Source organism: Schistocerca nitens, chromosome 6, assembly GCF_023898315.1.
Source record: "Schistocerca nitens isolate TAMUIC-IGC-003100 chromosome 6, iqSchNite1.1, whole genome shotgun sequence".
NCBI classification, from domain to species: Eukaryota; Metazoa; Arthropoda; class Insecta; order Orthoptera; family Acrididae; genus Schistocerca; species Schistocerca nitens.
The window spans coordinates 7,196,787-7,212,501 of NC_064619.1; positions in this window are offsets into that span (position 1 = coordinate 7,196,787).

The following is a 15,715-nucleotide window of genomic DNA, read 5'->3' on the forward strand; positions in this document are numbered from 1 at the left end:
CTTAAAGGCACACACTGTGCCAACTTAGCTCAGTTGTACTTACCTGCTTATTATCTACATGTCTTCAAGATGGAAATAAATTACTTCAAAATTCAAAAACATTTGGCACTAATTAATGTGAGCAAATTGCTCACTATGGTTGGTTGTTGTTATATCAGGATATGGACTTTTCTTTTCTACAGCAACAGCAATGAACCAGCTTTTCGACACAGATTACTAAAGTTAGGAATATGTTCAACAAGTGCACCCACCACTTCATTTCTGCAGATACTGATATTTAACTGGATAACATCACGAATGTTTATTACAGCATTACATTTATTGCCTATAATACAAGAAATAAAGACTGCTACTACAGACAAAGAACAAAATTAAAAACAACAGACCATAGTCCATGCATTAGTGGTCAAATATGGTACAACAGATTACCGAGCTCTATAAGGTGCCACAAAGGGAACTTATTCAAAGTGAAACTGAAATATTTCTTGATTGACAAGTGTTTATATTCTTTAAGTGAGTATTAATATTTAACTAAAATAGAGTTGTGTAAAATCTGAATACTTGTAATAGGTACGATGTAACACCCAATATTGTGCCTTATTAGGTACAATGGTACATTTGTATCATGTATATGTAACTACATATGTATATATGACTGTACTAAACTTGTAAAAAAATGCTATGACGTTTGCAAAAGACACCAGTTGGTGTCTCCAGGCAAAAAATACAATAAATAAATAAATAAAAAATAAAATAAAATAAACATCAATGTAAGTCAGTAACTTTGTAAAATTCAGTGCATTAACTGACTTCCATGTATTTGATCCCATCCAGTTTCAGTTACTTTAAAGACAACAGGGACATTATTGTTTGTTTTTTGTTATGGAAACTTTTCAATCAGAACAATAGAGAAAGTCAGAGTGGGATTATAAAGCAAACTTGGGAGTTAAAGTAGGGTACAGTGAAGTTAGATACAGAGTGCTGATTAACAAAAGGTTATCACTGCCAGACATTGTCTGCCTCTGTAGCGCAACAGTAGTGTTACCACCTACCAAGCAAGGGGGACCGGGTTCGATTCCCAGCAGGGAACTGGGTGTTGTGTGTCCTTCATCATCATTTTCATCATCACTGACATGCAAGTTACCAAAGTGGCATCAACTAAAAAGACTTGAAGTACGGCGGCCGAACCCCAAAGGGGATATCCCGGCCAATAAATGCCATACGATCATTTCATTTCACTTCCAGACATTGACAGTGTGGAAGTAGATGTCAGCTGTATTAATATAAAGGACTCTGATTCAAGGAGTGAACATTTTTGTGATTCTGAGTGTAAAAGCATAGACAATGAATCTATATATAAGCAAATTCAAGAAAATGGTTTCAAAGGAAGTTCAGGAACTCATAAAAAAGGACAAAAATGCAAGTTGAGAAGGTCAGCTATAGCATGTAAAATGCCTGATAGATTTAATCATTATGTGACGAGTAACTTAATTTATGTAGTGCCAATAGTCCACAAAAGAAGAGTAATGAGTCGAAAGTTTAGAAACAAGTAATGGATAAGGAATTGAATTAAACCAGTGAACGTAAATTTTCTTGATTGAAGTGAGTTTTTACAAGAACATCAGATAAAATTTGTAAAGCCAGAATATCTGTAAGGGGCTTTCTACAAAAAGAAATTATGGACAATATTTATTCACCAGTGCTATGATGCAACCACTGAAACTTGTGTTGTCATACTGTTGTCAAAAGGGCTTAACTGCAGAACAAATGGCTTCACAGACTGCAGTGCTAAATGGGTAGGTTTTCTCAGAACTTCATCTAAAGCAACCCTCAAGATATGATGATAAAACAGGTGTAGTTTGTAAGTTATTTGAGGAATTATGTGGCTTAAGAGAAAGGCCTAAAGCATGATATGATTGTGTAGATTGGTTTTTAAAATGCCAAGGTTTCTAAAGGAGTATGTATCATTATTTGTGATGAGCAGCGCACCCTGTGGTGAAGGAATGGGAACAGTGGAGAGTTGGTGGAGGACTCTCCACACTTCCTACTCCTTTGTCATATGGTGCACTGCTCATCACTGTTGATGCCACCTGCTTTTATACTAACATCCCAAAAATGATTATTCCATATGTGTTGGTAACTGCTAATTCTGTGATCTATATAACTGTGTTTGTTGATGATATGCTAGTTTGTGGTAAAAGTAAACTGAAAATATGAGAAATCAAGAATCTGTCATCCAAGCAATTTTAAATTAAAGTAAAGAATTACCCTGGGATAAATACTGACTATAATTATGCAAAAAATGTAATAAGTCTTAGTTAGAAAAGCTATATTGAATCTACGACTAAGAAAAACCAGACTGAACATTCACAGTTGTACAGTGCACCAATAAAAGTTAATTACAAATTAGAACTAGCACAAGTGGCAATTCATGATATTAAGTATGGGAATTTTATATTTAATCTCCTGTATATGAGCTCTGGAACACAATTAGATGTAAGTTATGGTGTGAACTATTTGAGTAGATTTCAAAATTGTTACAATGATACTCAGTTCAACTGCACTTTGTGAGTACAAAAATATTTGTATGAAACAAAGTGTTTGAAGTTTATATACGTAAGGGCTGAAAACATTGATATCTTGATCATTTTGTAGACACAGGTGATTGTATAGATCATAAGTCTACATCAGCTACACAATTTGATTATTTCAGAATATAACATTTTGAAAATCTAAGACACAAGAAAGAGTTACAAAATCTTCTGCTTCTGCTGAACATGTAGCATAGTCAGAAGCTGTCACTGACATTAAGTTAAATCTATATATTTTGAATACTTTTGATGCTGAGTCTAATGAGCCCATTAAAGTATATGAAGACAAGTCAGGGGCAGTCAATATTGCTAGATATGGTAATTTTGCTACAAATTCAAGGTATACACTACCATTTTGTCAACAAATGTTATATGAATGTAATTATAAACATTCGGAAAGTACAATCAGAAAAAAATGTAGCAGACATTTATACCAAAAATTTGAGCAAGGGTAGCACTGCAGAATTTTATGAAATGAGAATGTAATTTGATTGCCATATAACTGTGGCGTCCTCTTGGGTAAAATATTCCGGAGGTAAAATAGTCCCCCATTCGGATCTCCGGGCGGGGACTACTCAAGAGGACGTCGTTATCAGGAGAAAGAAAACTGGCGTTCTACGGATCGGAGCGTGGAATGTCAGATCACTTAATCGGGCAGGTAGGTTAGAAAATTTAAAAAGGGAAATGGATAGGTTAAAGTTAGATATAGTGGGAATTAGTGAAGTTCGGTGGCAGGAGGAACAAGACTTTTGGTCAGGTGATTACAGGGTTATAAATACAAAATCAAATAGGGGTAATGCAGGAGTAGGTTTAATAATGAATAAAAGAATAGGAGTGCGGGTTAGCTACTACAAACAGCATAGTGAACGCATTATTGTGGCCAAGATAGACACAAAGCCCATGCCTACTACAGTAGTACAAGTTTATATGCCAACTAGCTCTGCAGATGATGAAGAAATAGATGAAATGTATGACGAGATAAAAGAAATTATTCAGGTAGGGAAGGGAGACGAAAATTTAATAGTCATGGGTGACTGGAATTCGTCAGTAGGAAAAGGGAGAGAAGGAAACATAGTAGGTGAATATGGATTGGGGGGAAGGAATGAAAGAGGAAGCCGCCTTGTAGAATTTTGCACAGAGCATAACTTAATCATAGCTAACACTTGGTTCAAGAATCATGAAAGGAGGCTGTATACATGGAAGAAGCCTGGAGATACTGACAGGTTTCAGATAGATTATATAATGGTAAGACAGAGATTTAGGAACCAGGTTTTAAATTGTAAGACATTTCCAGGGGCAGATGTGGATTCTGACCACAATCTATTGGTTATGAACTGCAGATTGAAACTGAAGAAACTGCAAAAAGGTGGGAATTTAAGGAGATGGGATCTGGATAAACTGAAAGAACCAGAGGTTGTACAGAGTTTCAGGGAGAGCATAAGGGAACAATTGACAGGAATGGGGGAAAGAAATACAGTAGAAGAAGAATGGGTAGCTCTGAGGGATGAAGTGGTGAAGGCAGCAGACGATCAAGTAGGTAAAAAGACGAGGGCTAATAGAAATCCTTGGGTAACAGAAGAAATATTGAATTTAATTGATGAAAGGAGAAAATATAAAAATGCAGTAAATGAAGCAGGCAAAAAGGAATACAAACGTCTCAAAAATGAAATCGACAGGAAGTGCAAAATGGCTAAGCAGGGATGGCTAGAGGACAAATGTAAGGATGTAGAGGCTTGTCTCACTAGGGGTAAGATAGATACTGCCTACAGGAAAATTAAAGAGACCTTTGGAGAGAAGAGAACCACTTGTATGAATATCACGAGCTCAGATGGAAACCCAGTTCTAAGCAAAGAAGGGAAGGCAGAAAGGTGGAAGGAGTATATAGAGGGTTTATACAAGGGAGATGTACTTGAGGAAAATATTATGGAAATGGAAGAGGATGTAGATGAAGATGAAATGGGAGATACAATACTGCGTGAAGAGTTTGACAGAGCACTGAAAGACCTGAGTCGAAACAAGGCCCCGGGAGTAGACAACATTCCATTAGAACTACTGACAGCCTTGGGAGAGCCAGTCCTGACAAAACTCTACCATCTGGTGAGCAAGATGTATGAGACAGGCGAAATACCCTCAGACTTCAAGAAGAATATAATAATTCCAATCCCAAAGAAAGCAGGTGTTGACAGATGTGAAAATTACCGAACTATCAGTTTAATAAGTCACAGCTGCAAAATACTAACGCGAATTCTTTACAGACGAATGGAAAAACTGGTAGAAGCCGACCTCGGGGATGATCAGTTTGGATTCCGTAGAAATGTTGGAACACGCGAGGCAATACTAACCTTACGACTTATCTTGGAAGAAAGATTAAGAAAAGGCAAACCTACGTTTCTAGCATTTGTAGACTTAGAGAAAGCTTTTGACAATGTTGACTGGAATACTCTCTTTCAAATTCTGAAGGTGGCAGGGGTAAAATACAGGGAGCGAAAGGCTATTTACAATTTGTACAGAAACCAGATGGCAGTTATAAGAGTCGAGGGGCATGAAAGGGAAGCAGTGGTTGGGAAGGGAGTGAGACAGGGTTGTAGCCTCTCCCCGATGCTATTCAATCTGTATATTGAGCAAGCAGTAAAGGAAACAAAAGAAAAATTCGGAGTAGGTATTAAAATTCATGGAGAAGAAGTAAAAACTTTGAGGTTTGCCGATGACATTGTAATTCTGTCAGAGACAGCAAAGGACTTGGAACAGCAGTTGAACGGAATGGACAGTGTCTTGAAAGGAGGATATAAGATGAACATCAACAAAAGCAAAACGAGGATAATGGAATGTAGTCAAATTAAGTCGGGTGATGCTGAGGGAATTAGATTAGGAAATGAGACACTTAAAGTAGTAAAGGAGTTTTGCTATTTAGGGAGTAAAATAACCGATGATGGGCGAAGTAGAGAGGATATAAAATGTAGACTGGCAATGGCAAGGAAAGCGTTTCTGAAGAAGAGAAATTTGTTAACATCGAGTATAGATTTAGGTGTCAGGAAGTCGTTTCTGAAAGTATTTGTATGGAGTGTAGCCATGTATGGAAGTGAAACATGGACGATAACTAGTTTGGACAAGAATCGAATAGAAGCTTTCGAAATGTGGTGCTACAGAAGAATGCTGAAGATAAGGTGGGTAGATCACGTAACTAATGAGGAGGTATTGAATAGGATTGGGGAGAAGAGAAGTTTGTGGCACAACTTGACTAGAAGAAGGGATCGGTTGGTAGGACATGTTTTGCGGCATCAAGGGATCACAAATTTAGCATTGGAGGGCAGCGTGGAGGGTAAAAATCGTAGAGGGAGACCAAGAGATCAATACACTAAGCAGATTCAGAAGGATGTAGGTTGCAGTAGGTACTGGGAGATGAAGAAGCTTGCACAGGATAGAGTAGCATGGAGAGCTGCATCAAACCAGTCTCAGGACTGAAGACCACAACAACAACAACATAACTGTAAGGAGGTGTGCTGGAATGTGATACATTTATATCAACAGTGTTGAGAGTCACATTCTTCTTCTTGTTGTTCACACAAGCAGCAATTGTGGGACAACTCCACTGCCATACAAAGGCAATCGTGTGAAATACACCGATTAAATTGTACTAGCTGCTGTTGTTCGTTGTGGGTCACCACTGTGGAATTTCTTTGAGGAAATGATTGTAATGAAATGCAGAGAGCAGATTTGTGCTGTTTATTAACCACAATGAGATGTAACTCAAATATATGTACTGTTGTTGTTGTTGTGGTCTTCAGTCCTGAGACTGGTTTGATGCAGCTCTTCATGCTACTCTATCCTTTGCAAGCTTCTTCATCTCCCAGTACTTACTGCAACCTATATCCTTCTGAATCTGCTTAGTGTATTCATCTCTTGGTCTCCCTCTACGATTTTTACCCTCCACGCTGCCCTTCAATACTAAATTGGTGATCCCTTGATGCCTCAATACATGTCCTACCAACCGATCCCTTCTTCTAGTCAAGTTTCTCCTCTTCTCCCCAATCCTATTCAATACTTCCTCATTAGTTATGTGATCTACCCATCTAATCTTCAGCATTCTTCTGTGGCACCACATTTCGAAAGCTTCAATTCTCTTCTTGTCCAAACTATTTATCGTCCATGTTTCACTTCCATACATGGCTACACTCCATACAAATACTTTCAGAAACGACTTCCTGACACTTAAATCTATACTCGATGTTAACAAATTTCTCTTCTTCAGAAACGCTTTCCTTGACATTGCCAGTCTACATTTGATATCCTCTCCACTTCGACCATCATCAGTTATTTTGCTACCCAAATAGCAAAACTCCTTTACTACTTTAAGTGTCTCATTTCCTAATCTAATTTCCTCAGCATTACCCGACTTAATTCGACTACATTCCATCATCCTCGTTTTGCTTTTGTTGATGTTCATCTTATCCCCTCCCTTCAAGACACCATCCATTCCGTTCAACTGCTCTTCCAAGTCCTTTGCTGTCTCTGACAGAATTACAATGTCATCGGCGAACCTCAAAGTTTTTATTTCTTCTCCATGGATTTTAATACCTACTCCAAATTTTTCTTTTGTTTCCTTTACTGCTTGCTCAATATACAGATTGAATAACATTGGGGATAGGCTACAAACCTGTCTCACTCCCTTCCCAACCACTGCGTCCCTTTCGTGCCCCTCGACTCTTATAACTGCCATCTGGTTTCTGTACAAATTGTAAATAGCCTTTCGCTCCCTGTATTTTACCCCTGCCACCTTCAGAATTTGAAAGAGAATATTCCAGTTAACATTGTCAAAAGCTTTCTCTAAGTCTACAAATTCTAGAAATGTAGGTTTGCCTTTCCTTAATCTAGCTTCTAAGATAACTCGTAGGGTCAGTATTGCCTCACGTGTTCCAACATTTCTACGGAATCCAAACTGATCTTCCCCAAGGTCAGCTTCTACCAGTTTTTCCATTCGTCTGTAGAGAATATGCATTAGTATTTTGCATCCATTATTAAACTGATTGTTCAGTAATTTTCACATCTGTCAGCACCTGCTTTCTTTGGGATCGGAATTATTATATTCTTCTTGAAGTCTGAGGGTATTTCGCCTGTCTCATACTTCTTGCTCACCAGATGTTAGAGTTTTGTCAGGACTGGCTCTCCCAAGGCTGTCAGTAGTTCTAATGGAATGTTGTCTACTCCCGGGGCCTTGTTTCGACTCAGGTCTTTCAGTGCTCTGTCAAACTCTTCACGCAGTATTGTTATCTCCCATTTCATCTTCATCTACATCCTCTTCCATTTCCATAATATTGTGCTCAAGTACATTGCCCTTGTATAGGCCCTCTATATACTCCCTCCACCTTTCTGCTTTCCCTTCTTTGCTTAGAACTGGGTTTCCATCTGAGCTCTTGATGTTCATACAAGTGGTTCTCTGTTCTCCAAAGGTCTCTTTAATTTTCCTGTAGGCAGTATCTATCTTACCCCTAGTGAGATAAGCCTCCACATCCTTACATTTGTCCTCTAGCCATCCCTGCTTAGCCATTTTGCACTTCCTGTCAATCTTGTTTTCGAGACATTTGTATTCCATTTTGCCTGCTTCATTTACTGCATTTTTATATTTTCTCCTTTCATCAATTAAATTCAGTATTTCTTCTGTTACCCAAGGATGTCTACTAGCCCTCATCTTTTTACCTACTACGTCCTCTGCTGCCTTCACTACTTCATCTCTCAAAGCTACCCATTCTTCTTCTACTGTATTTCTTTCCCCCATTCCTGTCAATTGTTCCCTTACACTCTCCCTGAAACTCTGTACAACCTCTGGTTCTTTCAGTTTATCCAGGTCCCATCCCCTTAAATTTCCACCTTTTAGCAGTTTCTTCAGTTTTAATCTACAGTTCATAACCAATAGATTGTGATCAGAGTCCACATCTGCCCCTCCAAATGTCTTACAATTTAAAAGCTGGTTCTTAAATCTCTGTCTTACCATTATGTAATCTATCTGAAACCTGTCAGTATCTCCAGGCTTCTTCCATGTATACAACCATCTTTTATGATTCTTGAACCAAGTGTTAGCTATGATTAAGTTGTGCTCTGTGCAAAATTCTATCAGGCGGCTTCCTCTTTCATTTCTTAGCCCCAATCCATACTCACCTACTACGTTTCCTTCTCTCCCTTTGCCTACTACCGAATTACATTCACCCATAACTATTAAATTTTCATCTCCCTTCTCTATCTGAATAATTTCTTGTATTTCATCATACATTTCTTCAATTACTTTGTCATCTGCAGAGCTAGTTGGCATATAAACTTGTACTACTGTAGTAGGCGTGGGCTTCATGTCTATTTTTGCCACAATAATGCGTTCACTATGCTGTTTGTAGTAGCTTACCCACACTCCTATTTTTTTATTAATTATTAAACCAACTCCTGCATTACCCCTATTTGATTTTGTATTTATAACCCTGTATTCACCTGACCAGAAGTCTTGTTCCTGCTGCCACCCAACTTCACTAATTCCCACTATATCTAACTTTAACCTATCCATTTCGCTTTTTAAATTTTCTAACCTACCTGCCTGATTAAGGGATCTGACATTCAATGCTCCAATACATAGAATGCCAGTTTTCTTTCTCCTGATAACGACGTCCTCTTCAGTAGTCCGTGCCCAGAGATCCGAATGGGGGACTATTTTACCTCTGGAATATTTTACCCAAGAGGACACCATCATCATTTAATCATACAGTAAAGCTGCATACCCTCGGGAAAAATTATGGCCGTAGTTTCCCCTTGCTTTCAGCCATTCACAGTACCAGTATACTATACAATTGTATATATACAATTGTACACTATACAATTGTTCATGGTGAGCTAAAAGCACCAAAGACCCTCACCACACAGGAACACACCTAGTTGCCAAAAGAGTCTTATTTACTCACACCTGCATTATTGATAGTTAGGTCCCAACATTTCTTTCCACACAAACCATTTACAAGTGACAGGTTTGAAATGTATTTCAGTAATTAAAGTTGATTGTTCATCTACCTTAGGACTCATCTACCGTAGGCAGGTCAGGTGAGGATTTGCCTCTATCAGGAAACCAATTTATCTCCATGCCAAGATCATCTATTGTATTTACAAGTTCCTCATTCAAATTCTCCACTTCACTCGCATCCACAATTTTGTTGAATTATTTACATATTCCTTTTATAGGTGACAGGTGTACACAGTATGAATCCTTCTCTATTTTCCACAATTTACTTCCCAATGAAAGAGCACAGCACAGGCACATTTTCACAGCTAGATGGTAGTACAAAGAAGAGACAAAGATAATCAAACAAAAGATATGACACACAATATAATGTTTGAATTCTTGGTCACTGACTATCACAGTTGCCACCATCATTAAACCTCATAATTCGGCCTGAGCCTCATATAGAGACTTCTCCATGTAGCTGACCTGCTGCTTAAGTATATCATTGCTGTCAGACATCTTACAGAGTCTTCTTCTTCTATGAGGAAAAGTTCATTGAGATGAGTAATCTCCTGCTGTAGTGAAGTGCATTACTGTTGAAGTGAAGCCCATACACACATTGAAACAGAGGACATAACACAGTCTTCTTGCCTGATGCACCATAGTGAGGAATGAACAAAATGGGCAGGAGTTGTTGCGACGTGAAAGATGCAGAAATCTTCGTGCCTTCCAGTCCAGCGGAATGCAGAAGGGAGTGTGGCTGCATTCGGAGACTGCACCAGAAGATGATTATGAAGGTCCAGAGATAATGAAAAAATTTTAAGAAAATCGGCACCCGATGTGGGGCCGGAGATGTCTGACACTCAAAAACATCACAAAGCTGAAAAACCATCCTGCAGATCCAATGCCATATGCCTTCAGCCATATGTCTGAATTGGAGGGTGTAATCTTACCCTCCCACACACCACCATTAAATTGCTCTTAGTCTGTTCATTATTTTCAAAAGCTTGGAGAGGCATAAGATATACAAAAGAAAATTTTTTTACTTATCTTCATTATCTCATTGTTGTTGGCGCCAAGTCTTGCCTATAGGGTACCTTTTTGAGGCTGTAATTTTTATAGCATTGCGAGTTCTCGTTGAATTGAATAAATGATGAAGATTTGCCTGTTGCTATGAATATCTTCTTATTTTATCCCATTCTTTTATATCACACCAACTTTACAGTTCCACTTCAGAACACGAATTCATATTTATGTTAACAAGATTAGAAATTCATCTACTTCCATCAGAGGCATTAGATTAGATTAATTATTCATTCCCTAGACCCACAAAAGAGGGGATTCTCCTGGGTGTAGAACATGTCAGATAAACACATTACAAAAATGAAACTGTAAAAACTTGAGTTTCATTAATTTTAATGATCCTCAGCCAATCAAAAGTAAAATTATGTACATGAATTAAAATTAAATTTCTAATATTTACAGGTTTAATACTTTCTGCTTTCATACATCTGCTTTCATTAAATCCATCATTCAGACAGTAGCTAGTTACTTGGCTATTACAACCAAGTATTGTCAAGAATTAAAATAAATTATTCATTTCAATGATCCTCAATTAAGAACAGTCATTTACAGATTTATGACTTACATCTGATTTCCATACATCCATCAGTTACTTGGCTGTTACAACCAAGTATTGTCAAAAATTAAAGTATAATAAATTTTCATTAAAATGGTCTACTGCACTTCTTGAGAAATTCATGGATGGAATAGAAGGAGTTAGCCACCACAAATTCTTTTGAATTATGCTTAAATTGTGCCTTATCTGAAACTAAACTCTTAATGGTTGCTGGTAACTTAGTGAAAATATGTGTTGCTGAATACTGGACTCCTTTCTGGGCAATAGTAAGTGATTATAAATCTATATGTATACTGTTCTTATTCCTAGTATTGATACTGTGTACTACGCAGTTAGTTGGAAAAAGAGATGTATTATTTGCAACAAACTTCATTAAGGAATAAATATACTGAGAAGCTGTGGTTAATATGACCAATTCTTTGAATGGGTTTCGACATGAAGTTCTTGGATTTACACTACTCATTACTCTTATTATACATTTCTATACTCTAAAAATTTTTTCTCGGTTTGTGGAGTTACCCCAAAATATGATACCATGTGACATAATGGAGTGATACTAAAATGTAGACTTTCACGGCCGGAAATGTCATGTCCATTATAATTATTCGGGCTGTTATGTCATGGTCAGTTGATGAATTCTGTGTCAATTCCCAATGTTTCATCCCCATCTGCGGGAGACATCTTCAAGGGGGTCTGTAGCTCGATCAAAGGCCCAACACAACCACTGGCTCGCTACTGACCACCCGTCCACTACTGGGTGATGGCAATGGCGATCGACGGCAACGGACAGCCAGTATGTGTGTTGGACCTTCAATCGAGCTACAGACCCCCTTGAAGATGTCTCCCGCGGACGGGGACGAAACATTGGGAACTGACACAGAATTCATCAACCGACCACAGCATAACAGCCCAGATAATTATAATGGACTGAAAATAAGCAAAATCTTCCAGTTTTTTTATATTTATATCTCCTATGTCTGACATCATTCACATGAGAGATAGGAAAATACTGGAACAGGAAGGGAAAATTGCAGCTCTTCAAGCTGACCTAGACAAGGCAAGGGAGGATCTGGACAGGTTAAAGAGGGAGAAGGGTGAACAGAGGTGGGAAGTGGCAACAGGTAATAGGGGGAACAGGCAAAGGAGAGCATCAGATAGCTTTGTCATAAATCTTGAAAATAGATTTGACCTGTTGCCTCAGTCAGATTTGGATGAGCCTCATGCAGCTGAAGCTGTAGAAAGGGCACAACAAGCTTTCAAGGACTTGAAAAAGATAGGGAATTTTGTAAAGAGAAAGAAGGTTCTGTTGTTAGGTAGTTCCCATGGTAGAGATATTGGCCAACTACTGCAGGAAAATCTAGGTCCAGAGTACCAGGTCACAAACTTTTTCAAGCCTAGTGCAGTTCTGGGTCAGGTGACAGAGGATGTAGGTTCTATATGTAAGGATTTCACAAAGGAGGATGCCGTGGTTATAGTGGGTGGTCTGAAATAGCATTGACAGGGACTCTGAATATTCCATAGAGAGTGACCTGGTGAAGATAGCATCTGCAACGAAGCATACGAGTGTGGGATTTGTGCCTGTGTTGAGACGCCATGGTCGGCCTCATTTGAACTCTTCCGTCGGGAAGGTGAACTTGGAGTTGGAGTGGCTACTTAGGACGGATATAGGGTCCCATATTGGTTTGATTCCTGTAGATGCTATCGATAGGTGGGACTACACTAGGCATGGCCTTCACCTCAGTAGGAAAGGGAAGGGAAAACTGTCTGGGTTGATTGCAAAAAACTTTAGGGGGGACACTGTCACAAGTGGTAAAATACCAGTGGTCACAGGTGTCAGAGGGATGCCTTTTTTAGGATAGGGAAGGGGGAAAGAAAACGGGTTTTAAGAGAGATTGGCACACACACTCAGTTTGAGAAAACAGACGAACAGGAGTCAGATTTTAGCATACAGCCTCCATTTAAACAATGTTTAACAGAAAGTAATCAGAAACTGCCAGTTCATCTTCGCCAAAGCAGTTATAATCCCATTAGTATGCAGTATCAGTTATCTTTATTACACCAGAACATTCCGGGACTCAGATATAAAGTTGACGAACTACTCATTTGTATCGATGAAATGGATTCATCTAACCAAATTGACATAATCTGCCTCTCTGAACATCAAGTGACCGCTGGTATAGGTATGTTAGACATTTCAGGATTTAAGCTAGCTTCCTACTTCTGCAGAGTAGATATGGATGGAGGAGGAGTTGCCACATTTATTAAAAACTGCCATAAATTCAAGAACATTGACATAATAAATTCTGTTTAGAGCAGCATCTAGAAGCATGTGCAACAGAAGTAGAGTTCCATAACAGATCCTATATAATAGTGACTATTTACCAAGCACCTGCAGGAAATTATAATCTATTCATAAATCATCTAGAAGCTCTTTTGGGTTATTTAACAGGAAGAATCAAAGAAATTTTGATTCCAGTAAACATTTACTGCAGTTAGTATGTTGTCTTTCAATCTAACTCACACTGTAAACTTTCTAACTAGGATCACTAAATCCTCAAGGACAGCCATTGATAACATTTTTATAGACAAATCAAAGAAACAAAATCATATCATAAAACCTGTAATAAATGGACTATCAGATCACGCCATGCAGCTCCTTGTTTTAGATGTAAATTCTAAGCAGATTATCAAGACTGCTAAATCTGAGTACAGGAGAGTAGTCAATCAACCAAAAATTGAGTGTTTTAGAAAACTACTCAAAGATATGAACTACCAGAAGCAGAATTCGTTTTGTTTGCAGATGACACAAGTATTGCAATAAATAGTACGTCGAGTGTAGTTCTAGAAAGATCTGCTAATGATATTTTCCTGGATATTAATAAATGGCTTAAAGCCAACTCACTGACATTAAACTTCGAAAAGACTCACTATATGCAATTCAGAACCTGTAAGAGGTTTCCAACCAGCATATGCATAAAGTATGAAGAAGAGCAGATAGAAGAGGTTGATAGTCTTAAATTCCTGGGATTACAACTTGATAATAAATTCAGTTGGAGAGAGCACACCACAGAACTGCAGAAATGCCTTAACAAATCTGTATTTGCAATTTGTGTGTTAGCAGACATAGGCGACACAAAAATGAAAAAGCTTGCATACTTTGCCTACTTTCATTCCATAATGTCATATGGTATAATATTTTGGGGTAACTCTTCAAGTCAAACAAAAGTGTTCAGTGTCCAAAAGCGTGTAATACGTTTTATTTGTGGTGTAAATTCACAGATGTCCTGTAGAAACCTCTTCAAAGAACTGGGTATACTAACTACTGCCTCTCAGTATATTTACTCCTTAATGAAATTTGTCCTAAATAATGTATCTCTTTTTCCAACAAACAGCTCAGTTCATACATACAATACCAGGAACAAAAATGATCTGCACAAGGACTTAAAAGCACTTACTTTAGTTCAAAAAGGGGTCCACTACTCAGGAACACTCATCTTCAATCATTTGCTAGCAAACATAAAAAAATTAGTTACAAATAAAGATCAGTTTAAAAGGAGCCTGAAAGACTTACTAGTGGCCAACTCCTTCTACTCCATTGACGAATTTTTTAATAGATTAGATTAGATTTACTTTCATTCCAATTGATCCGTAGTGAGGAGGTCCTCCAGGATGTGGAACATGTCAGAAAAACAACAATACATGACAAATACTTACAACTAAAACAAATAAGCTAATGTACCATTCCACAGGTCCCAAGTGGAATGATCGTCATTTTTTAATGAACACTAAGAGTCATTTTACAAATACTAATGCACTGAATTTAAAATAAAAAAGTTTTTTATTTATTTATAAACATGTAATACAACTACTGTAATACTTATTTACAATGAACACTTTACTGCACTGAAATGGTGCAGAAGTTAGATTATACTTACACACACACACACACACACACACACACACACACAAATTTTCAATGAACACATTACTGCACTGAAATTGTGCAGAAGTTATGTTGTACTTATATACAAATCAGTTGGTTTTACTAAGAAATTCATCAATGGAGTAGAAGGAGTTGGCCACCAATAAATCCTTTAGGCTTCTCTTAAACTGAATTTCATTGGTTGTTAAGCTTTTTACGGCTGCTGGCAAGTTATTGAAAATGTGTGTTCCTGAATAATGCACACCTTTTTGTACAAGACTAAGTGACTTTAAATCCTTGTGAAGATTATTCTTATTTCTAGTATTGATTCCATGAATTGAGCTGTTGGTTTGAAAAAGTGATATATTTTTAATGACAAATTTTATTAAGGAATAAATATATTGGGAAGCAGTAGTTAGTATCCCTAGTTCCCTAAACATGCTTCTGCAGGATGTTCTTGAGTTCACACCACATATAACTCTTACTGTACGTTTTTGTGCCCAGAAAACTTTAGCTTGGCTTGATGAATTACCCCAAAAAATAATCCCATATGACATTATGGAATGAAAGTAAGCATAGTATGCCAGCTT